This window comes from Neolamprologus multifasciatus, chromosome 20 (genome assembly GCF_963576455.1).
Source record: "Neolamprologus multifasciatus chromosome 20, fNeoMul1.2, whole genome shotgun sequence".
Classification (NCBI taxonomy): domain Eukaryota; kingdom Metazoa; phylum Chordata; class Actinopteri; order Cichliformes; family Cichlidae; genus Neolamprologus; species Neolamprologus multifasciatus.
In genome coordinates this window covers 20421875-20446837 of record NC_140458.1, presented here as the reverse complement: position 1 = coordinate 20446837, position 24963 = coordinate 20421875, and the positions used below count along the sequence as shown (strand labels likewise).

The following is a 24963-nucleotide window of genomic DNA, read 5'->3' as shown; positions in this document are numbered from 1 at the left end:
TAGTTGTCTTACTTGGAAAACCAAAATCAAACCTGGCCTATTTTAGAGAAGTGCTGGATCAAAACTACAGGCTGTAAAACCCTGTTAGGTCGAACATACAAGGTAGATGCAAGGTGTATTTTAGTGGAGCTTAATCCAAAGACAAATTTTGCAGGTAGATCCAGATGCTGCCACAGTATTCTACCTTGACAATACCACTAAGACCTAGCAACTTGGCTATGACATAGAGGCTATTTTACACAGAATAAAATAGAACAGAACAAAATAGCCCTTAATTGTGGCTGCTCCCCACCAAATGTGCATGGTATAAAAACATACAGGTGTGTCTTAAAATATTTCCTATCACCTCTGTGTGTCTTGGACACAAAATGCTTGAAAACTACTGCTTGTTAGCCTGATAGTAAATGAGTTAGAAATTGTCTTAGCCTGAAACAAAGTGTGTGATCATTAAATACCAAGGTGTCTGTGAAGGTTCTCAGTCATCCAGGTCATTGTAGTCAAAGGAGCTTGCAAAGAAAAGCGTCTGGACTTCTTTAAGTTGCTTGAAGACGTTTCACCTCTCATCCGAGAAGCTTCTTCAGTTCTGATAACCCCCTGATAATCAGGGGGTCCTTTTGTCCCTCTGTGGGGGGATACTCCCACTAGGTTTATATCTGGGACTCTCTACCATTTGACCTTAGAACTGAAGAAGCTTCTCGGATGAGAGGTGAAACGTCTTCAAGCAACTTAAAGAAGTCCAGACGCTTTTCTTTGCAAGCTCCTTGACGTTAAATACCAAGCATATATGCTTCACTTAATTTTGTCAATACATGAATAAGTGTCATGGTAGCATCTACATAGAGCCATGCAAAGATTATCTGTCACACTGTTGTCAAGAGGACCAGTAAAACTCTCAGTGTCACTCAAATTGATCCATACAGAGCCTTCATTCTGTGTTGGTCATTAATAGATACAACCACAGAGCAATAATGTGACTTTTTTGAAAAAATGACTTTTTGTGAAGCAGCGATATCTTCTTCACCAGTTTCTGGGCAAACTATTCCTCACCTTATTAAAATTTACTGACCACTGACCACTTACTAGATTGTATTACTGTGACTTTGGGACCTGAAACCCAGTTTGGACCCGGAAACAGCTAATGACGTCAGACTTACACTTTTATTATTAAAATAGGTTACTTTTAATTTTATTAATTTGCACAAAAAAAACTCGTATCGATATTGAACCGTTCGATACAGCGCTTTCGGTTCGTTGCACATATGTATTGAACAATACAATTTTTTTTTATTTATTTTATCAACTTTTCTTCTGACAATGCTGTCTGTTTGAGAGCTTAGTGGATCTGCGTTCGACTACTCCGCCTAGGCTGCACTGTCGAGCGCAGATCCACTGAGCGCAGCGCAAGCTAGCAAGACAGAAGCTAAGCTCGTTGCAACATGGCAACTGCCTCAACGCTACCCGAAATTGAACTTCCCCCACCCTCATTCAGATCTGGCGTTTGGAACTATCTTGGTTTTCATGTGAAACATGACCCTGATGGTAAGCACGTCATGGACAAAAGTAAAACAGTATGTCGGATGTGTCACGCAATGCTCAATAGTTAGCGCAGTTAGCTTGCTTGTTAACGCCGTCCAGCCCCACGCACGGGGCAATCCGCGGTAACTCATTAACGGAGATTTGCCGCGTTATGGCGTTAATGTCATTTTAACGAGATTAACGCTGACAGCACTAGTGGGAACACAACGAATATGAGTGCACATTTACGCCGACATCATCCTAGTGCAAAGACAAGTGGAAGCAGACAAAAACAACAAGCAGGCATGCTACAAACTTTACCAGAGTCATTTAGACAGTCTTTAGCACATGATTCTCATTATGGGGACCTGATATGTTTAATATGCTGCTGAGAGTGTACCCCAGAAGAAGCGTATAGTATAGCTTTTATTTTGGAAAGAGCCATTTCTCTGTAATAAACTCTTTTTTCCAAAGATGAGTGATTTCTCGATGAGATAGATTTTTTTATTATTATTATTTTGTTGTTTCAGCAACATTACATTTAAAAACTGTACCTTTGAGTTAAAATATATATTTATAATTTTAATAAATGACAAATGAAAAAGGCATTTTTTTGTATCGAAAAAATATCGAACCGTGACACCAAAGTATCGAACCGAACCCTGAATTTTGTGTATCGTTGCACCCCTACTTAATAGTATTTCTGTTTTAATGTAAGCTTCCCCTCACTTATTGGTCACAAAATTAAGTAAATGATTAACAAAGAATTTGATTTATTTTCATTCTAGAATTCAATGAAAGCAACAAAAAGATAGTATTAATGCAATGAAAATGCAAAGTTAACATATTAAATCATGAATATCCTACTGTGGAGTCATACGTGGTAAAAGATTATGACTTGCAATGGGGCATAACACAAGAATTCCTTAAGCATGTTGTTGTTTGATAGTAAAAGTTGCCATCCCCTGCCCCAGTTGAATGATTATGATTTATTTGCCCCACTTGCTGCACTGCAAAGCTGCATGTGGGCAAAAAGACTGATGAATGACAAGAAGAAGCTGCTGAAAGTAAACTATTTATGGTGGTGTCCAGTCTTGTGGTGAGCTCAAATAAGCAACAGGTTTCTCCAGAATTTAAAAAATAGCTTTTAAAGTTGAGCTGTAATAATTCTAAATCTTTCCTTTCATTGAGGGTTTTTTTTTTTAACCAGGAGGAATGGACTGCATTTAGAAAGGATGGCAGGGCTGCAGCTAATCTGTAGCTAATGAGCTTTTCTTGGTAGGTAGGTTTCACTTGAAATACAGATATATTTTTGCATACCTTAATGTGGAGGCAGTGTGGTCTGTATGCCTGCAATGTGGTGGCAGAAAAACCCCCATTTGATTTAATGTAGGATAAAAAAAAACTCTGCGATTGTGTCATCAAAACTAAGATTTTCACACAAGCTGACAAATACACCTGACTCCTTTAAAGGTTGTCAAACTTTTCCTCTAAACCATAAGATAAATTTACTAATTAACAGTTAAGAGTTATTTTATCAAGTTCAAGTATCTTATTCATGTGCAGCATTTAGTGCAGGAGAGCCAGAATCTTGCCAAAAATGAATTTCATTAAAGTATTATTGTTCAATTTGCTACTGTTTGCATACAAACATCGAGCTATTTTATCATTGGAGATTATATCTGTGATTATTCATTATGTATGCAACAGATGCACAAAATGAGCAGGTCAGGAGCTGTGAAAAACCTCAAACTGCCTGGCTGGTGACCTCCAGATCTCACAGAAATGCCAGAAAGATGATATGTATGATATGTAATATGTGTAATAATAACCTTTTCATTGCAGTGTTAATGTCCATAGAGATGATGTGACACTACCACTGTCGTCATTCCCATGGTCTGCCAGCAAGCATTAATTACCAGGTAGGGGTGAAGGGTAAATACAATGTATAGAAGATTAGAGGGAATTTACAACAACATCACACTGAAGTGATTATGATCATTACTATCATAGCCATTTTTAATATAGAAACAAAAGTGTAAAAGAGACATATGGGAAATACAAATGGTTTCTCTTAAAAACAAAAATATTCCTGATAGAATGAATTATTTAGAGCACTCTTTAAATTCCACTCTTTGCCCAAATATAGACAGTTTTGTGTATTTCATATTTAGCATGTCCAATAGAGCTGGAAGATGGTTAGTTGGTTAGTGGGTGAATAAAAACAAGCATCCCTTTTAAGAGGCTGGTAATGTCATGAAGTCAAAGAAATTGAGGTGGGGCATCCATTTGGAGCATCACTTGTGCATAACACCGGAAACTGCAAGGACTATGAATGGAAATTAGCAGCTAGATCTAATACAATCCATTGATTCTCTTAATAACATTAATGTTTTTCTACATTGTCACTGACAAATAAATACAACCTCAAATCTAAAAAAGTTGGGAGGCTGTGTAAACTGCAGTTAACAGAAGGCAATGATTTGCAAATCCCACAAACACATTTTAGTTACAGTAAAATGTAGCAACCATATCAAATGTTTTGACTGAGAAATAAAATTATAAAATTACTAGCCCAACAAGTGCATCCCAACCGGTAAAGTAATAATCTGAATTGTTTTATCCTAATAAGACAATGGGGCAAATTATACTGACAAACTTGTCAGTATTACTGCACACAAGGATCATTTAGAGTTGCCAAATCTACACAATCTCATTTTTAATTCTAATGCTAAGGTTAAATGGAAACCTGGCGAGATCAAACAAGCTGCTAAACTCTTAATAGACCACTGTGTACTTCATAGTTCACTGTCTATGATAAAGTTAACTTTGAAATGTCTTTTAGAGTAAAATTCCTGTAGGAATCATATTCATTTTCTATGTGGTAAAAGCTCCCAGTCCTAGAGGAGTGGGGCATCTGCTAGTTACGCTGCAGGTGTGGTAGAGCTAGTGGAGATGTGATTTAGTTTCTAACTGCTCAGTTGATTTGTATTTTGTTTTTGCAAACACTTATAAAGTTTGCAGTCAAAGAAACCTGATGGAGTTTGTATCTACAGCTACTGTCACGGGAGTGGAACGGACTCAGGCGCAGACGGAGGTAGCACGGTTCAACGACACTTTATTAATCACACTGGTGCGCTATATACACATGAAGGGGTGGGGGAAAACACCAGGGTCCCGGGGATCAACAGGCTGGGGAGACACACTTCTTCACACTCGCTCTGCTCCTCGTCCAAACAGTCTCCACACAAGCAGCTCACTCTCACTCACGGGGTCCAGGGGTCACAGAAGGGCTGATCCAGGTAACGAGAGTTACTCAATATTCCAGCGAGTTAGTCCATATCTGAGTTGTTCGCTTATGCCTGAAGTTTGCAAGTGCTAAAAGATGGATCTTTGAGACCACAGTATTTTTCCCCACAGTTATAGCAATAATAATATAGCAATAATTAATAACAGGGCTGGGAGATGAATTTAATTGTGAAGTCATAATTCTGTCTTTTAACACTTAATTACACAAGATTCACTGATTCATCATCTTGCATTCTTTTAGCTTTGAAGCTTTACTGTAACCCAGACAGTCTCTGTCAGTCGCGACACTGACTCCTCACAGTTGGTGAGGAACAGTCATCCGTTGGATTCAGTGAACGCGATTGTGCACATATCAATAAAAATGTTTAGTCTCATTGTGGATGTATCCAAGAACTATGTTACTGTCGCAAAAAAAACCAAAACAAAAAACCTTCATAGCATCAGGTTTAAGGGCAAGCTCCTCGAGGATTAGTTCTGCCATTTCGACAGCCAGCGCTGCCCCACAGAGTTCAATGTGAAGGATAATTGGCTTAGGAGAAAAGGTTTAGGAGCTAGCTTTGCTCTTCTGAGTACAAAACCATCTTGACGCTGTCATCTGTAGTGATGACTTTCAGATAAGCTACTGCTCCTATGGCCCAGTTTGAGGTGTTAGAAAATACACAGAGCTCAGTATATGTAACGGTGGACAAGGGCTGCTGTATGTTCTCTGGGAGAGAGGGTTCCTTCTGCTCTTTCATTTCAGGATTTTTGCCCAGTGTGCAATACAAGGAGTAGCGATGAGAGAGAGCTTGACCACAGTTGTTTGGTAGGCATGGTATGGGTGATGTGAACAGCTCTTTTGCTCATTCTGGCAGAACTCCTGCACGACATTCAGAAAGCGCTCGTCTTCAATGGACAAAACAGGCTTTTTATCCTTTGTGTGTCTTGTAAATACACTTATCCCAAGTTCTTTTTCAACAGGCACATTATTGGACCCATAGCTGTATGGGCAACGGTAGATACCAGATCTGTGCTCCCTGCCATAGCCCAGCTTATCTTTCACATGGCAGCATGAAAGAGGGGTGTCCATTCTGCAGGATGTTAGTCTTGTAGACAGCTACAGTGGGTTTGTGAGTACTGCCAATGCAAACTTCCCCAACTATGACCCATCCCAAAATCTAAGCGCTGTCCAAAAGACCATTGTGGGGTCTGTTAATTTGTTGCTTTGCTTTGCGAACCCTTATGAGAACTCTTCCAAATAAGATCAAAATCTGTGCTTTAGAGTCTATCTCAGGAATATAAGGTGCCATGGTACCAAGTGGGCATGTGAAAGCGCAACCTCTGGTGTGGGGATTTTTCACCTGTTGCGTGGAGGTAGGTCAAAGCACACTTCACGATTTAAAGCCTCAATTTGGAATCCAACTGCTTTCCTCCCTGTCATCTCATTGTTACCAGCACACGTCTTTAGCAAATAAGGTGAAAAGTCACTAAAGATGTCAAAGAGCTGGAAAAATGCTGGCTTGGTCAATAAGCGATTGCTCTGGTCGTCAAAAATAACGTACACCTTGATTAAGCCTTCTCGCTGTCCCTGTGAAAAAAACTCGCATTGAACATATCCTACCAGATGATGAAACCACCTCCACAGACTTTAGTGCACTTTGAGGTAATCTCTGGTGTGGAGTTGTTTTGCTGGCCTGTATCTGGCCCTGATGCAGGATGCAACACTTCTGGCGATATAGTCTCTAAGAGTCTCTAAGAAGAGCAGTGCAATTCTTCTTCACTTCTGCACTCGTTGGATTGTAGATGCACCTGAGAGTTTCTGGCAATATTAGTTACTGAGCAACATCTAAAGCACTGTATGTGGTCTTTTAATAGCTTCTTGCATTCTGTGAAGCAGGTAGGAAGGAGGATGGGATCAACAGCGAAGTGGACCGTATTTAGCAGGATCACTAGCACCTTTCCTACCTGCTTTTTCTCTACATCCAAAGATTGAATCAACTACTGCAGACACATTTGTCTTTACAGCTTTGGCCGTTCTCCCACCATCATGCTTTATCATCAGTTTTTCATTCCGATCATAAAAACGACTGCTATTCTTCAAATGGGAGAAAGCATACCATGTACTGCTCTTTGTACTGTGAACCAGCAGAGAGTCATTTCTCTTGTAAGTTTACCGGCAGTCTTACAACAATAGGATTAATGCTCCGCTGAGTATCCAAATAACTAAAACCTGGTAAATACCCATCCTTCTTGGCTGCCAACAACTCCATTAATAGGTGATTCAATTCCCTTAGCCCTCAGGCTTCATTGAAATTGTAGTTAGATCAAATCTGTAGTTACTAATTTCCTGCATGCTTACGTGGAGATGGAGTCTGAGAATGTTGCTATATATCCTATATATTTGGGCAGTATCTGAATACATCATGGACTCTGTTGTGAAGAAGCCTTAAAAGTATGGTGAGCATGTGATGTGGTGTACTGAAGAAAGAATGGGTGTTGTCCTGTAGCTGGTTGATATTCAATTAGCAGTGAGTACCCTGGTTTTGAAAGGTGATGCATGATATTCTGTATTAGATTCTGGGAGCTCTGTTGACAGTAATGGCTTCCTAACACAGATGGGACTTGGGGTGCCTGGAGAATCTATGATGGATTTGAAACTGACATGCACATGATTTTCAATTGATTGATTGTTTTGGATTGCCTCAAAAGTGCAGGCATGCTTTTTCCACTGTTCTCTACACTTCCTGTTTCCAATAAATTAAAATTTCAAAATACTTCAAGATGGAAGCCTGTTTTTCTGAGCTTATTAAGAGCTGATTGTTTAGACATACTTACAGGACGTTGAGTACAAGATTTTTTATTTTAGAAAGTGATGCACACAGAATCATCAATTTAAAATAAGCTAAACCTTAAACATCTGATGGGGGAAATTTTAGAAAAACAACACCTTTTGATAATTGATGCAATTTGCCAATGTAGTGAAACTTTTTCATAGTGTTGTATTGCTATTCTTAGAAAATGAATGGTTCTAAAACATCCTCCAGCACTTGTCATTGACAGTTAATGGTAAATGTTTCAATGAAAACTATCAAAGTAATACATTAATTGTAGAAAGGTGAAGATGTCCAGAAGAGTACAGCCAGCCGCAAGAGGCTGTCAACATGATCATAATACAGAATAAATGAGAGGCATTAGAACATGGTATGTTTCAAGCTTGTCCAGTTTAAATTTGTCTTGTTAAAATTTCTTTGAGAAGATTTCTCCAATCCAGCAATAATGATTTTTTCCACATGGGAATCTGCTGAATTCTTGTGATGGTTCTTACTTGAAAGAGGTAGGACTAAACTGATTTTTGGCTCAAAAGAAGCAAACAATCATCATTTATTAGTGGGTATACTGCATATTTTATATGTATAAAGAAATACTTCAAAGTAAATCAAAGTATAAATATAAATTAAACACATTTTTAGAATCTATTCAAGAAATTCTTTTTCTCTTTCAAGAATAGCCTGAATTCACATGAATCCATAAATCACTATACTGCCTTTACATAGTGGTGCTTTTATTGGGTTTGAGTTGCCAACATGCCAAATGAGAGAAGGCAACCAGCTGCTCCTTCGTTGTCTTGGTTACCAGGGTGATACCAAGGTTGCCCAAGATAGTGGGGATGACATCGTTATTAAGACCTTGTACTCAAATGGTCTTACAGAAAAGAATGCACTTACTCCTGGCAAAGCTTTGTGTTAGTGTAGATGTATGTGTGGTAAATTTGTAGGAGAATGGTGTTGTTCTCAGGTCATTTGCTTATGTGGTTTTTTATTTTTTCCAGGTCAGACGTTGTTACTTAAATTTCAACTGTTATTGCTTCAAATGCTTTTTTCAGTACTACAAAACAAATGTGATTTTGTTTTGTAGTACTGTGTTTTCCACCGAAACACTACCACACTTTAATTTGCCTCATTCTAACAGAACTTGAACAAGTTTCATTTCCAATAAGCAACTCTAGTGTCTTCAGTAAATCCTCTTTTATCTTCATGCTGAAACTACATGCTACATTTAACAGTGATGGGTATGATTCCCTCCCAGCTCAGCCTAATAAACCTCATACTTTGTGGAATAAATAACCTAGCTATAGTAGAACTTAACCTCTACTATAGCTTTTCCTTCTAATAATATAGCACTCTAATTTCTGCATTGCTTTGTTACACTAGAACTATCTGATTGATACCTTTATTTTTCGTTTAGTGAAAATGTTGCTCAGCCTATTAATACACAAGAAAAGGATGTTAGAGAATATGCTGCGCAAACCTCAAGAAGTTGCAATGTAATTGTTAATTTCTCCCTTATAAATGAAGTCATCATGAAATAATTTTATTGGTATATGTGCTCATATTTCTGTCATTCTGCTGATCTACTGGTGTGCTGGCTATGTTTAAATATTGTAAATATTCAAGAACTGTATGTATTAATTTTTTCCCCCTGTTTTTCTGCAACATGGTGTGACTGTTTCCAATCTGGAAAAGCCTAAATGTCACAAAAACAATAACTATATGACCTGTTCATCCCTATTGCAAACAAGAAGCGTTTCAGAGACGATCCCTGATGTAACCTACTGTCCTACCCTAACTCTAAACTGATCTGTCACTCCTATCACACACCTCACCAAAGTTTTGCTGTCCTCATACATGTTCTGAATTCTCAGATAATTCTCTGGCACTCTTGATGTCCTCATTCAGTACTACTGTTTCTCTTTTGGCACCGAAAAGATTGAAAAGTTCTTTGAACAAATTAATGCAAATAAAGCTCTTGGACCTTCTCAATACTCTCAAAGTAAACGCTACATCTGCGGTGCTGTTTCTCAGCATGAAGCTATACTGCTGCTCACTGATTGTCATCTCTTTCCTTAACATAACATTAACAACTCCTTCCCATAGCTTCATGGCATTGCTGTTTAACTTTATCCCTCTGTAGTTACTGCAGCTCTGCACATCACCTTTTTCCCATTCCTCAGACATCCTCTCACTCTCCAAGATTGTGTTACACAATCTGGTCCACTGCCCTCTCTTTTATGGGTATGTCATCTGGACGAACTGTCTTTCCACTCTTCATCCTCTTTATCCGGTCGTTAAGTGATGACGTGACGAATCCTACTTCTGGGTCTAAAGTAGTCTGCGTTTAATATGGCTTTTGTGTTGTTAACATGTTTAATGTTTTGTATTTTCTTCTATTTAATCTCAAAAAGCTCCTAAAACAGTCAGTGATCACTGTTGACCTCCCTCTGCTTTTATTACCGCTAATCATTTATTTAAAGTTTAGTTTTTAAAACCTTAGGATGTAACTACAGCCCAGCCCATGCAGCAGTATATGAATGACTAACCTCGTATTGTGGATGGATTATCTCAGTTGTTCTCCTGGCTGAAGTTTGGTCCTTTTACAGCATCCTGCCATGCGATTACATTTGTTCCTGACCACCGAGAACACTCACGTTAACTTTTATTGAGTGGAAAAAAAGTTAGCTTGTTTATATTATGCTAACATACAGTAGCTGTGTCGCTAGCGGTCACGTAGCACATCATTATATACCAGCTAGCCAAACTTCAGTAACCCTACAAATGTCACTGCTGTTTAGTTTTCTGTCTTCATTTATGTTGGAAGCAATAACAGAGCTTTACGTTTGAATTTGTTTCCAAAACCCCACAGTCAGGACATGCTATATTGTATTTAGATAGAAGAGCTAACTTCCTGCTAACTTCTAACTCCGTTAAATGTCATAAATTCCGTTTTCATGGATGCCTGGATGTTAAACTCAATTGTTACACCTGGTAAAGCAGAACGCTGATCATTTTATTAAAGATGAAAGACTTTAGACAGTTTTTCAACTCTCAGTAATGCCATAGTGATCGTTTGATATATGGACCTGCAGCGGAGTTTAGGCCCAGACATGGCTAGTGACGTCAGACTAAACGACCGGATAGCTGCCCTCACTTCCTCCCTACTAATCCTCTGCACTTCCTGACTCTCTATGTGTCCTCCATCTGTCCTCCTCACTGTCTCATTTTCATCATTCATCAGCTTCTCAGAGTACTCTAAAAATGTTAGCAGTGCTTATGTCTTTAAAGTATTTTGTAATTGCCCCCCTAAATCAAATAGCTCTTTCTCGGCACACTCTTATAATTTGATTTTACCTTTACATCTCTATCCTTAATAACCCTAACCTGTTGCGCATTGGGTCATCACCTGTACTTGCACAGTTGTCCATCTCAACTCGTTTCTCAACTCTGTGTAACAGTCATCCTTCTTCAGCTTCTACTATTTAATCCCAGCTCTACCTTTACTCACTTCCTCTTCTTGGTTTCCAAACTCATCCAATGCTACCAAGCTACATTCTCCTCTGCCCCTTTGCACTCCCTCACGGTTACCCAGTTCTTGTCTGTCGGCATTGCGTCTGTCAACTTTGCCAGTTTTGTCTTGGTTGACGCTAGCCCTCTTCTTTTTTATAGTGTCTCATAATGTCCTAGGACTACGTGTGTATAATTGCCAGTTGCTTTTAGAAATCAAAGCATCTTAAAATCTAATTCTCAAACAAACTGCGACAGGACAAGGTTATGGACTTCCTCCAACTGCTTTTGAATCGCCTGTTCGAGTTTACCTGTGCTGCCACCCTTATGCCACACCCTGGAAGAAGCCTCCAAGGAAGGAAAGTGAGCTGGTACACTCGTCAGAGTCAGGGTTTTCCACCATGCCTCTCGTGGAACTACAGGACCAGGGGAGTACACGTTTAGATGGACCCTGTCCGTTGTCACCCGGAGCTCCCACAACATTGGATCCGCTGCTCCGAGTACTCTATTTTCCTAAGTGGGCTTGGACCTCTGGATGCGGTGTGGATCACAGAAACCTGTGGATCACAGAAACCCCTTGCCCATACCGGGTTAAATGCATAAAAGCTAACTTTTATGCATTTAATTTTACCTTCGTGGGGAAACCTCCATGAGACTTCTGGTGTTTATTGGGATGATAATTATACCTAACAAAATGCCTGATAATGAGTTGTTTTCTCCAGTCTGAATGTTGAAAATATTATAATTAAAGCAGAAAATTCGATATAAAAGGGCAACTGAACCAAACCATAATCCTACCTCTAACCCTCATGTAATCATACGCCAGCAAGTGTACAGCCTTACAGTATTTAAACTGATTGATCCTTTTTGTATTTAAATACTTGGTTGCCAAACCTGGAATGAGATAAGACTAATGCAGATCCAAATGCATGATGCAGTAGCCAATAAAACCAATTAGCAAACCTCTAAAAGGGTGCTTCAATGATATCATTTTACTTTCATTAGCTCAAAAGGTCTTTGCATTTCAAAAACATTGTGCTACTCGTCCTAATAAGAGTCAATACAATTTGAATATTATTTCCTCACATTTGATTTTGAACATGTGTTCAAACATATTCAGATTCTAAACAAAAACTGGCTAGTATGAACAGGAACAGCCTGTGCAGGGTTAATATGCATTTACATTTACTATGATAAAGAAATCCAGATGCCACATCTGTCATCTTCTGCTTTTTATCACTGTACACAAAAATTAAATGTTTTGCATTCTTGCAGCATTACACATTATAACACATTACACAAGTGTTATAAATGTTCCATACAAAGCTAAGTGTGACTGTAGTAGTCAATCATACTGAAGAATACAGCTGGTAAACAAAGATGTCCTTGCATATTTTCAGTTTTTTCATTCCTCATTGGTTTCTGTATTTCCACACAGATATGCATAAAACAGTTTCCTCTATTTTATAGTTATTTTTGAATTTTTTAAGGTATTAAGATTTTGATTTATTGTTATGCTGGGGTTTGCAATCTGTCAAGCAAACTCTGATTTAGTGCTTTTGCTGGCGGCATTTGCTTGGTTACTGGTGGCATGAGCAACCACTTATCAATACTGGCTGTTCTAGTTGTTTGCCAACAGACCCCCATTGAAGGGTGGAAGCTTACCCTGCTTAGTTGCAGCTTTCTGGCATATATTGTTTTCCCACACACACCATCATTCCTCCTTCAAAGAAAAAGTACTCGGTTATTAAATAATTTTTTGTATTTTATTGGAATGTATTTATCACTTTATTGTAATTATTGTTTATTACTTAAAAAAAAGCTATTACTGTGAAAATTTGCTTTTTAAACTACTAATGGATAGATAATCTCATCCACAATTTCGTCGTACATGTACAATGACAATAAAGAGCTATTCTATTCTATTCTAGTTCCATTTGCTAGCATGCTAAATTTTGATAATATCCACAAAGCTGAGGGTATTTAATCGGAAACCACAGTAAAAGACAGATTGAATATATCAATCCAATTCCCTCCAAGCTCAACACCACTTTATTTAACTCTAATGTTTCATATGTTTTACTATTATATATTGTTTATGATTGTAGTATGGCAGCAGAGGAACATGTAGGAGTGATTGCTGTACTGCTGATGCAGCTTACAGATAAGCAAAGAACACAAGTGTGAAGATATACTACAGCATCTTCAGAACGCTGAGAAACTTTCAGCTGTAGTACAGCAGCTGCCAGAGTTACGTCACTGCCTTTGAAACTGAGCTAGATAGCATCGCAAAGATGAACCAATCAGGACGAAGTCCCAACAACAACATGATATGCATGTTTGCTTTGCTTTGCTTTGGTTCATACGGTAGTGACAGCCAACATGAGGCTACAGTAGCTACAATACCCCACCTCCTCACCCAAAGGCATAATTTAGCATGGACTTCTTCTGCGTGACAGAAAACCTATTTCTCCTACTTTGAAGTTTTCCCTATCTTTGAAGTTTAGACTTTCATTTTGAGTCTTTACTTGCTGAGTCCATGTAAAGTATTCTGCTGTGCTATTCCCTAAAGCATGTGTGCTGTCTTTGTTCTCTGGCAGATCTTCTAAGGATGACAAAAGCTCGTTGTCTTTTTTGCAGCTCTTGAACCTGTGTGATGTTGAGCAAGCTCTGTATATTAGTCACACCACACATTACTGAGAGATCTCAAATACACACTAAGAAGAGGTGTTATTACTGCACCTTTGTATTGTGATATTTTCATCATTTCATATTAGCTTTTTCATTTTGTTCTTGATACATAGCAGTAAATCAGTCCACCAGCACTCACTTTAGTCAAGCTGTGTTGAGAAATCAACCTTTAATTAAAACCCTTATGCTATAATAAACACCTAGTTTTAAATGGCACACTGTATACAAGACATGCTAACTAGATATGTCAGATGGTGTCAGCTGATCCTTTAGTTGATGTGGGCTCAGCTAATCTGCCAGGTTTGCAGCTAAAATTAACTTTGTGGCCTGCCTGCCATAATAACACAGTGCCTGACTAACTGTTTTTGTATTATTTGAAAGTATAGCAGTTGCAGCAACTTCAGATATGCAATGGGTAAATTAATTTAAAGGAAGTGTTTTCACTAATCTTGAAATGGTCTGCAAAAAATCCCAACAACAAATACAGATCTATTCATAAAATATGCATAAAATAAATAATATATAGTGAAGAGGATCTTTAGTTTGCTACAGTAGCATTTATTAAAAGGTGTGTTAAATATGCTGGTTAAATTGCTGGTGATAGGTACTGGGTCAAATTTGATCCAGTGTCTTGTGGGTATTAAATACTTAGGTTAGTAGATACTAAAACGATAAATGGGTTATGGACACCCATGGACCATAAAAAGAAGCTTGCAGTACTCAAAATGTTAAAGCTGACTTTGATAGACAAGTGTCAGGACAAAGTGCATCCCAGCTTGCTGTGCATGGCTCTGTGTACCTCCAGACCATATGCCCACACTCAGCCTTGATCTTTTTCCTGTTTTTTGGAAATATTTCAGATTTATGTGGTACACATTTTTCTTTCTTTATTGTCCATTGGTGAGAAATACTAAGATGTTCTTATCCTGGTTCATACTGTGTTACCATTTTGTTAGAATCAGCCCGCATCTCCCTATTTAGACAACATGTCACAAGTATCTAACCACTGCAACTAACACATTTCAAAGGGTGCAACCTTTAATATGAAGTTACATGTTCTCAGCTCAGAGAGTGAAGAAAGTGTTTCGAGAGGAGCTGATGTTTCGCATGTAAACTATGGGCAACTTTAACAATCATGTGTAGTTCTGGTTGAGGAACACACAATTTTCCCTAGCGAGCAGAAGTTGCTACGGTGTGCACTGACTGACTAAATGGCTGGTCTGTATAAATTTGTAACTAAGACCTAAAAGAGCTACTCTTTTTTGCCTTATTTTCACTTTAATTAAAAAAAAATTATTGTATTTTTTGTTTTAGATGTAAGTCAATGATTAGGTTTACTCACTGAAAACGTCTTGGTTAGGATTATGAATGACAGATATGTTGGGTCAAGTAATACACAAGGATACCTTGTGTTTAAGCGAGTCAGTGGCTCTGACAAAATGATATACACACACACTTTTAAAATGGATTATGAGGAACTAATAATATTTATATAATATTTGTTGTCCCTTGCATTGCCTTTCCCACGTCAATAAAATCCATTTAACTACTACATGAAAACAGGGAGAGCAAGTGAGATAGATTCTTCACCTTAAGTACAAAATTAATTGGCAATGGATTATAACTGCACATTAAGACATCGTATGTTTCAGATGCCGGCAGCTTTCCCAAGGTCTCACACATACTGTGGTGCATTTATTCTTTTTAACAAATTACCATTTTCCATTAATGGTTCAGAATTAAAAGGACACTCTTTAAAAGCCTTGATAAACCATAAACTCCTACATTGTCAAAGCTTATATGCATGGCTTTTCTAGGAAAACCACTCAGGTGCTAAGCTACCCTCTACCGTAGAGGGTACCCTCACCCCTAAAAGAAAACAACAATGAAGAAAAAACTAAACAAAAATACAACTTGACATTGTGTTCTTTTTCTTTAAACTCTGCCTATGTTATGTCATTTACATTCCTACCTGCATTAGCCCATCTATTTTCATCATATTATTCCTGTCCTTTGTCGTTTCCCCTTTCCCAATTCCATTTTTGGACAAGTCATCAGCAAAGTCTTTTACTTTTCTGCCACTTTTAGCTGGTAGTGTGGGCAGAATATCAAGCTCTAAAAGGTAAAATTACTTCAACCACTAGCAAGTTGATTGCTCGTGGTTGAGGATGTTAAAAGGCACAAGGTGAATACTGAGAGCCTTAGGGACTGATGTGAAAATGTGAAAAAAGTCCCTTTAAAAAAGTGCACATTAAGACATAAGCTATATATGTATATCTATCTATTTCTATCTATTGTCACGGTCCAGCAGATCTGCCTGAGAAATTCTGCTTTGTTTTCTCTTCTTCCTCTCTTCCTCTCTCTCCCTCTCTCCCTCTGTCGCCTGGGCAGAGTTCATTGTGGGCTCCCACCTTTGGCCTACATACCTGGGAGATGATCAACACCTGCGTCTCATTCACTGGCCTCTACTAAAGGGAAGAAGCGAGACTGATCTTCGCTGGATCTTTGCTTGACCTGTGTCAGTGAAATCCTGGCTAGGACATTGCAGTCTAGTTCCCGTGGTTTTGCTTCTTGCGTTAACACATTGTTTCCCTGTATACAGACACCCTGGACCTGCCCTTGTTCCCTACAGAGATCCTGCTGCGAGAGAGGAGGGAGAGACTGGTGAGATACCAAGAGAGACTGAAGAGGATTGAGTGTTCCCCTGCTTTTCCCTGTGGATTCCCTGGAGCCCTGATCCCCGCACCCTGGTATTTAGCATTTTGTCACTGTCACACATTTCACCTGGTGTTTGTGAATAAACCCTCTGTTCTTCCTTTGAGCAAAGGAGTCCTGCGTTTGAGTCCCTCCAGTTACTGTAACATCTAAACACTGTGAAGAAGGATCTTAGAGAAGCAAGTATTGCTGCCCACTGTACTGAAGATCTATAAGCAAAATATGTAAAAGACATGCTGGTGTGTCCATTTCATGCTTTACCTATCCAAAATGTGAAATGTACACACATGCTGAAGTTGCAGAGAGCTGCAGTAACAGCAGAGAAAGATATTTTATTTCAAGCCAACATGAAAATAATCACTGGAAAGAATTTAAACAGATATAATTAGCACATTTATTTGTAAATACATATTAGCTGCCTAGCTTAATCATTCACAGCGATTAAGGACCACGGAATGTACTTCATACATTTTTTGCTCATTACAGACTTTGTGGATTTTAACTATACTATCTCCCCATGCTGGTAATGCAAATTCTGCATGCAGTTAAGCAACTTCTTCATACACTGAAAAAAGTCTAACATGCAGTCATTCATTCAATCTAATAAGTGCCATTCAAAACAGAATAAAATCATTGATTTGATTGTGAAACCCTTTCTTTTTGCATTTTAAAATACCACTTTTGATTTGGATGAAACTAAATATCTGCACAAAGGACACAACGCAAAGTTTCTGATTTCTCTCAAAACATATATTTCTTTTCATGTTGAACAGATAATATCTTTAATTTGAGTCAAAGTGATTTGCACTTGAACACGCCCACCAGAAATAGACCGGGACCCATTTTTATTCTGCATGGCTGCTGGAAACATCGTGTCACATCTTTGATTAATTTCATCTGAAAATAAACGTAAGTAAAGCCAAGTGTGTTACAAAAGCTTTTATAATTTGTATTGCCAAAATTGCAGAAAATAACCCCATTTAAGCTGGGTCGACAGCCACCCCCAATTTTTGCATGATTGTAGCTGCTAGCTACAAGCTAGCTAGCTATCCGGCGCGACGTTAGAACTGGTTACCAGCAACCGACCATCACAGTTGGGAATGCAAGTTTGGCAAAAAGCCGTTTTTTTTTTACCAGTATACTAACTAGCTAGCGTTACCACGATGCATCGGTGGTGGATACAGCTAGCTAGCATAAGTTCATAGTTCATAACATTCATAGTATAACTCCGTGCTCCGCTTCGTTTGAATTTTTCTGGTGAGCTCGCGGTTTCTAGACACAAGCTTGTGTTTGTGAGCGCACGTTTGTCTCTGTCTCTCTTCATATAAATATCTGTGTGTTATGTGTGTGTACACCGAGCGCAAAAGATAATTATTAATGTGCATGATTTAGAGACAGAAATAACAAGCCAGCATATAAGATCAATGACATCCCAGATAGCAAGCAGACATTGAACAGATGTTGATTTTCCATCTGAACCATCAGAATCGTCATGCTTGAAATGTCAACACAAAACCAATGTTGAAACAACATTGAAATACTGATGAAACCTGACACTGACATTGAAATAACATTGATTCACTGTTGTTCTGTCATCGTTGATTGTTGATCTATTTATAGTTGACAAGGTGACAACAATCACGTTGAAAAACCATTGATTTATGGTTTCGCGGGAAATTAAAGCTGCTATCACTTGGACTATTCCATAGCCCCCCCTCTCACAGTGGTACATCCCTTCAGGTAACCATTGTCTTGTACAGTAGAGCGGGACATTAGATTTACTCTCAGCGGAATTGACCGGAGAAGGCATCAGTTCATGCACTACACTGGCCTGCACCACGATTAATATAAGGTAAGAATGAATGACTTTTGTTCTATTCGTTATTTCCACGGTTGCATTTGAATAACAGTAAAAAACAAACAAACTTGTTAATGTAAAGTTTCGGACAAAATGTGGGAGCCCGAAATTGTGTCTACTTTCATCTTACAATCCGGCAACAAATAAATTGCACTGCGAACAAAGTCAACAAAGAAAACATTTTCGTTTCATACTTTTCCGTTATATTCCCTTACAAAGCTAGCTAGCTAGCTTTAACGCTTCGAGGGTTCCTTTGTTCTTGCCGTCGCCTCGGCGCTTGACCCAGACTTTCGCTCTGCAGTTGCTTTTTAGCATAGTACTACAAAAAATTGTAAATCTGTGATATATGATTGATAAACGTAAAGGTAACTGTATAAATGTGTTCAATGACTTTGTTACTTTTAATGATTGGAGAGCACCCGCTTCGATTCGCACTCAATTCAAACTTTACGTTGCACGCTCACCTAACTTTACGTTGCACGCTCACCTAACTTTACGATGCACGCTCACCTACCTTGCGTTTGCACCTTTTGTCCACACGTAAACTGCGTTTTATTATTTATTTATTAGTTTTTCGCCTCTCACTGCTTAAGCCATTAATCTTTCTGGAATTGTTTTTTTAAACAGATGCGACCTCACAAAAGATATTAGCTATGCTGTCAGACCTGACGACAGCTGTTAACGAACTCCGTGAGGAGGTCAGAGCCATCCGCCATCCCTGCTGAAATGAATCGGTAGATGCTGGGGTACTGCCTCTGGATTTGCCCTTGCACAACATTGAGGAGCTAAACAATGCAGAGGCAGCTCTTCAATCATAAGAGGCAAATAAGGCAATGGTAAGTATATAAAGGTTATGTACACTTTGTAACTATAAAGTGTAATAGCTGTCAGATGTGATTTAAATACATAACAACGGCCTGTTGATTAAACACACAAGCACTTGCATACACATTTAAGACATGAGACACGCTAATTCCATCTCTTAAAATGTGTCTATAGGTGAGACGCTTTGCCTTGATTGGAGGGACCACACTGGAGGTGCGAGTCCGCCGTGTAATGGCTTATGCCATTACAAACGAGCTGGCCTCGGTACTCAACTGGGCAGGGAAAAAAACCAAGGACCAGACAAAGCAAAAAATGGCATTTAAAGATACAGCGCTCTGCAAATGCATATATGGTGGTAAGTTTTACAGTTTTTTTGCTATATTACTTTGTCTTTCTTAATAACAAGACTTTCATGTCCGGTTAATCTGGAGATGGAGTCTTTGGTCTTTGGCTTGTTTAGTCCTCGGGTTGTAGTTGTACAGCCCGAGGACCCCATGTTTATTTTGTTTTAAAGGCTACACGGCACACCATGCTAAGACTTATCACTTTTTCCGCTCATAGCTCTTTGGGAATCAAATGCGGCAGTTTGCAGATTTACGCCTGGTGACTTTCATGTTTATCAGCCTAGGAGTTTACATACTTTCTCCCCGCTGAAGACAGTTAACAAGAGCTTATTCATGTGCTCTAATTCACTTTTTGTGTTTGTGTGTGTGTATTTTTTTCCTAGATGGCCTGACGCAGCAGTTAGGGGCAAACTCTATGTCCGAGTTTGTCTTTGCACAAGCAGTGCAGAAATGGCTCCGATACGCCCCAGATCGTATGGGTATGGGTGGTGCAGGACGCACATCATGCATCCCCATCCCAGAGTAAAAAATTACAAACTTCTGTGAAACATATAAATGTAAATAGGAAACTGTCTTTTAATAAAGTATTTAGCAAACGAAACATGCCTATTGACCTTTTTTTTGTTTATTTTTTTTCTCTGTTACATCACATGCAATGCTTTCTTATTTTAGGATATTAATATTGACATGATACATTGTGAGACATTTGTTGTTGTTTTTTTTAATAAAGGGTGTCCAATTTGAGGAATAAGTACAATTATGTGTTTAGGTGGTTTAAGTATTGATGGAAACATGCAGTAGTTTAGTAATGGTTAAAATACTTATAAAGAAAGGTAGATTTCCAGTCATGATTTAACTGTTGTTTTAATAAAAAGCAACTGTGCGAAAGAGGTGGAAAATCAACACCATAGCTCAACAGTGTTTCAATATCAGAATCTGACATTGTTTCAATGTCAGGTTTCAACATTGATTCAACATCAAAACCTGACGTTGTTTCAACATTAAAAAAGGGTGCAAGAGTGACGTTAGGTCAACGTCACACTTCAACGTTGGTTCAATGACATCGCCTGATATTGACTCAACGTTGTTTCAATGTTTCCTTGCTATCTGGGATAAGACTAATTCCTTCAATTGACTTTCAGGCGTGGCTCGGAAAAATGTGCATTTTCTGAAGAAATTTTAATTTTAACAGCAAAAAATTGACCCTATGCCAAACTTAGTCGCTAATGGCTGGTCTGTAGACTGTTTGGTAAACCTAAATCAAATTATAGTACTAGCTTTTTATAAGGATGTGTATGTCATGTTACGTATTTCTTGGTTTTTCTATGTTATGTGTTTTATAGAGAAGTAACATTATTCTTTTTTTTCTGTATGCTTTCAGAACCACAGATCGCTCCATCCATTCCATGGCTGAAGCATACATTTTCATTTAATCTGAACAGGTATCATTTTGCATTTACACTGCACATCCTTTTTAAACATTTCATAATAATCTAGACCCTCCCTCATTATCCTCTCATTCACCTTGCTGATGTGTTGGCACTATTGTGTGCAATAATTGCTCTCTCGGCTTCACCCAGGTGTGTGCTCAGTGCTGGTTGTGTAGGGAGATGTGCCCCATTTCCCCTTTTCTAGTCTTCGTAATTGAAAAACACTCTGAAAATCACTTTTGTAGTAGTAAGTAATATCGCTATTGCATTAGTTACATCCGTTGTGTGAGTTAGTAAGAGATCCTTGTCCACTAATTTCCTCTGTCCAGTTCTAAATTTAGCAACATTTTCTATGGAGGGCAAAGGGAACATTTCATTTTGGTTGTGTCCTGTTATTTTGGAGTGTAACTACTTAAAGAGTAACTGAAGCCTAACAACTTGTTTTGCTTAGAAACTGTTATAATGGGTTTTTACAATGCAATCTTTCAGTTTTGGGCAGTTTTTGACATTTCTGTGTAAACTTGTTAAATTCTACCCTTTTTGGTCTAACTCTTACACATGGTTTACATTGGCCACAGGAACACTTCGAAGTGGTGCGCTTAGGAAAATCATACACTGTCAGCTGCTCCGCTGTTCACACCAGATGCATATTTCTCCACAACGGTCCAAAAGCGCTTCTGTTCATCTGTTTATTCAGAGCTAAAACCCCCCCCCCACACATTTACTATTATTACTCAAAGCCAGTAACTGGCTTTGAGTAATAAAATACCTGTTTGAGACCAACCACTTGTCATTCATTCGGAAGCTACATTCATTTATATTTTTCCAAAATGATTTGGCGACCCCAAGAATTATCTCGTGACCCCAATTGGGGTTGGGACCCCAAGGTTGCGAATGTGTCTTAGAGACGATGCTGGTGACTGGCATGTACCGCTGACGTAGGCATGAACTGCTTTCAGCCAATCACAAAATTCAAATGCAATAGCCACCTTTCAACCCTAAGAGGGCAGCACTAAGACATTTTTAGACCAAAAAGTGTAGAATTTAACAAGTTTACATGAAATTGTAAAAGAAATGCCCAGTAACTGAAAGGTTGCATAGGTAAAGACTCACTAATACAGTTTATAAGCAGAAAAAAGGTGTTTTGAGGGTAAATTGCTGTTTAAGTAGTGCGACGTGTCAATCACAGCTCAGCCTGCCACCCACATGAATGCTGGTCCATCAGGCACCGCCCCCTTCTGAGGCATTTCTTCAAACAGAGTTTGACTAGGGATGTAATCTTGGGGGGGAATTACTCTCAACACAAAAAGGAAAAGCCCTCCATTATTTTCTCATTCTCATACTGATGGAAGGGGGTGGTCAAATAAATTGTCATTGCAGCAGATGGACAAATTCATTTTTGGAATTCTATATATCGAACCAATACAAACATTACCTGTTTGGGAATTTAATATATTCCCTTTGTTTCCTCAGTTATCGGATGTGGAAATGCAAGGATTGCAGCCTGTCATTTTCAGGAAAATCTGAGCTACTACAACATTATCGACTTGATCATCGGTTTCGTGGCAGGCACCGTCCTTACCCATGCATCCATGAAAATTGCCCCTGTTCATCCAGGACATGGAACGGTCTACAAAAACATCCAGCTAGGAACCATCTTTCTCAGGAGTCCACACAAAAAGCCTCTTCATTCAAGTGCTACATTTGTGACCACAATCAGCTTTCCACAGAGTATGATTTTTTTCAACATATCAATCAACATTTTAAAAAAAATGAACTTGTCTCTTGTATGTTTAATGGTTGCTCATACAAAAGCAATATTTATGGCAGTTTCAAGACCCATAAATGGAGAAAACATAATTCATGCACTGTTAAAGACTTTAAAAGTGGAATATTTGTCACATCATCTATCAGCTGCTATCCTACAGACTCATTGAACTCTGAATTGGATGAGCCAACCATCACAGACTCAAGAGATTTTGAAAAGGAAGTTGAACTGAAATTAGCTTTAAGATTCGCAAACTTAATTGTGAACTTAACACTGCACAGTAGTGTGTTTGCATGCATGTGTGCATGTGTATGTGCACATGCATGTGCATGTGTGCTTGGTTATTTTGCTTGGTTGGCCTGCAGTGGTATTCTACATTCAAAAATTATAAGAACACCCATTTGAAAGGGAGATTTAAGTTGATTTCATTGATACATGTGTAGATTTTTTTTTACATTGTACAGGCACAGTGCACATCTAAACGTTTTTGAGTACTTGCAAATTGGTTTAAAAAGAGTTTTTATAATGGTTTTATGCCAGTTTTAGACACTGTTGCAGGTTTTATACTGGTTTTCAAAAGATTGCAGGTTTTATACTGGTTTTCAAAAGATTGCAGGTTTTATAAAACAAACATTTCTCTAATCATTTCTGCCGTAGCACTAAATCTGTATATTACTAATCCTCTCTATTGATTATAGTTAAAATGGTTTGGAACAATAAATAATTTTGAAATAATTGGTTGGCCATCTGTCTTGTTTTTTATAGGAAATGCAGAGCATTTTTGAACTGAAATAAAATGAAATGTAAAAAATATAGTTTGAATATATGTAAATCAATTACCTGGCTTCAACACAAACATATTAGTTCATGTTAATTTGGTTCGATGTGAATACATTAGGTTGGTTAAATTTCAATATATTAGCTTGGTTCAATTAAATTAAATTAAATTAAAATATGGTTCTATGTAAAAAAATCAATTTGGATCAATGCAAAATTTAAAGTTTCAGTCAAGTCTAGTAATATTGTTTATATCAACATAAAAGTATCAGGTCATATCAAGTGACTCAATTTGGATTCTATGAAGTCAAATATTTTGGATGTGACAATTGGACATCATTTTTTTTAATTTGAGTAGGGTTATTCTTTTTACAGTGTATGTGTCCATTCCATGTTTTGGAGAGGCAAAGTGTGAAATGGACACGGTGGACATGCGTGTCTATTACACATTTTGTCATGATACTGGGTTGCTATAAGGCCATTTCCAGACAATTTGAAATCCATCATTCTACAGTGTGAAAGGCTATTCACAAGTGGAAAACATTCAACACAGTTGCGATTCTTATCAGGAGAGGATTGTATAAGTATAGGATATTTGGAAGAGTTGCCAGGAAAATATTTTTTCCTCTGAAAAGGAAAAGGGCTTAGGTTTATATCTGAACAAACCACTCGCAGAATGGTGTATTTGAACAGGACCAGAGGGGGAATGTTTGGCCATAATGCACAGTGTCCTTTTTAGCAAGAATGAAAGACAGAATATCAGCACATTGCATCCACAGGAACTGGGAAGCTTGCAGTCATTAAGTTGGCCACATATTTCTCTGCATACCAAAGTATTCTCAAACCATTTATAAGGCCAACTGTCCAGGAGCTAAGCCTTGGTCCAAACTGAGTTCTGATCCAAAGCACACCAGCAACTCTACAACTGAACTGCTTAAGAAAGAAAAGAGTAAAGGTGTTTCAAAGTCCAGACCTCAACCCAATTGACATGATGTGTCAGGACCTTAAAAGATAAGATAAGATAAGATAAGATAAGATAAAACTTTATTAATCCCTCGGGTGGGTTCCTCTGGGAAATTTGTTTTCCAAAAAGCACAGCACCGACAGAAGTTACAGAGTTAAGAATATTATATATATATATATATATATATATATATATATATATATATATATATATATATATATATATATATACACATACATACATACATATATACACACATATATAAATACAAAGACATATATAGATAAAATATACAAAGGGGATAAATAGAATAAATAGGAATAAAATAAAAATAAAAATACAAGTGAATTGCACATTTCAAGTATGGAGTCTATTGCACCGCTGATTATTAACAAAAAGTATTGCACAAAAGGTAATTGCACAGTGAAGTGGAGAGGCACTACAGCTTAT

General features: G+C 38.1%; 3 long non-coding RNA genes across 3 annotated transcripts in view; all 3 read left to right on the top strand.

The window, feature by feature from the left end:
* Positions 1 to 1214: 1214 nt before the first annotated feature.
* LOC146494855 (uncharacterized) overlaps positions 1215 to 24963 on the top strand; it is a 328407-nt gene continuing 304658 nt past the window's right edge. Inside the window, exon 1 of the long non-coding RNA XR_014871486.1 lies at positions 1215 to 1581. This is a non-coding gene — a long non-coding RNA (uncharacterized LOC146494855). The remainder of the gene's footprint in view (positions 1582 to 24963) is intronic.
* On the top strand, positions 18868 to 20277 carry LOC146494864 (uncharacterized). The gene is made up of 3 exons (XR_014871477.1): positions 18868 to 19241; positions 19405 to 19585; positions 19958 to 20277. It is a non-coding gene; the product is annotated as an uncharacterized LOC146494864 (long non-coding RNA).
* On the top strand, positions 21287 to 23587 carry LOC146494863 (uncharacterized). The gene is made up of 2 exons (XR_014871488.1): positions 21287 to 23139; positions 23216 to 23587. It is a non-coding gene; the product is annotated as an uncharacterized LOC146494863 (long non-coding RNA).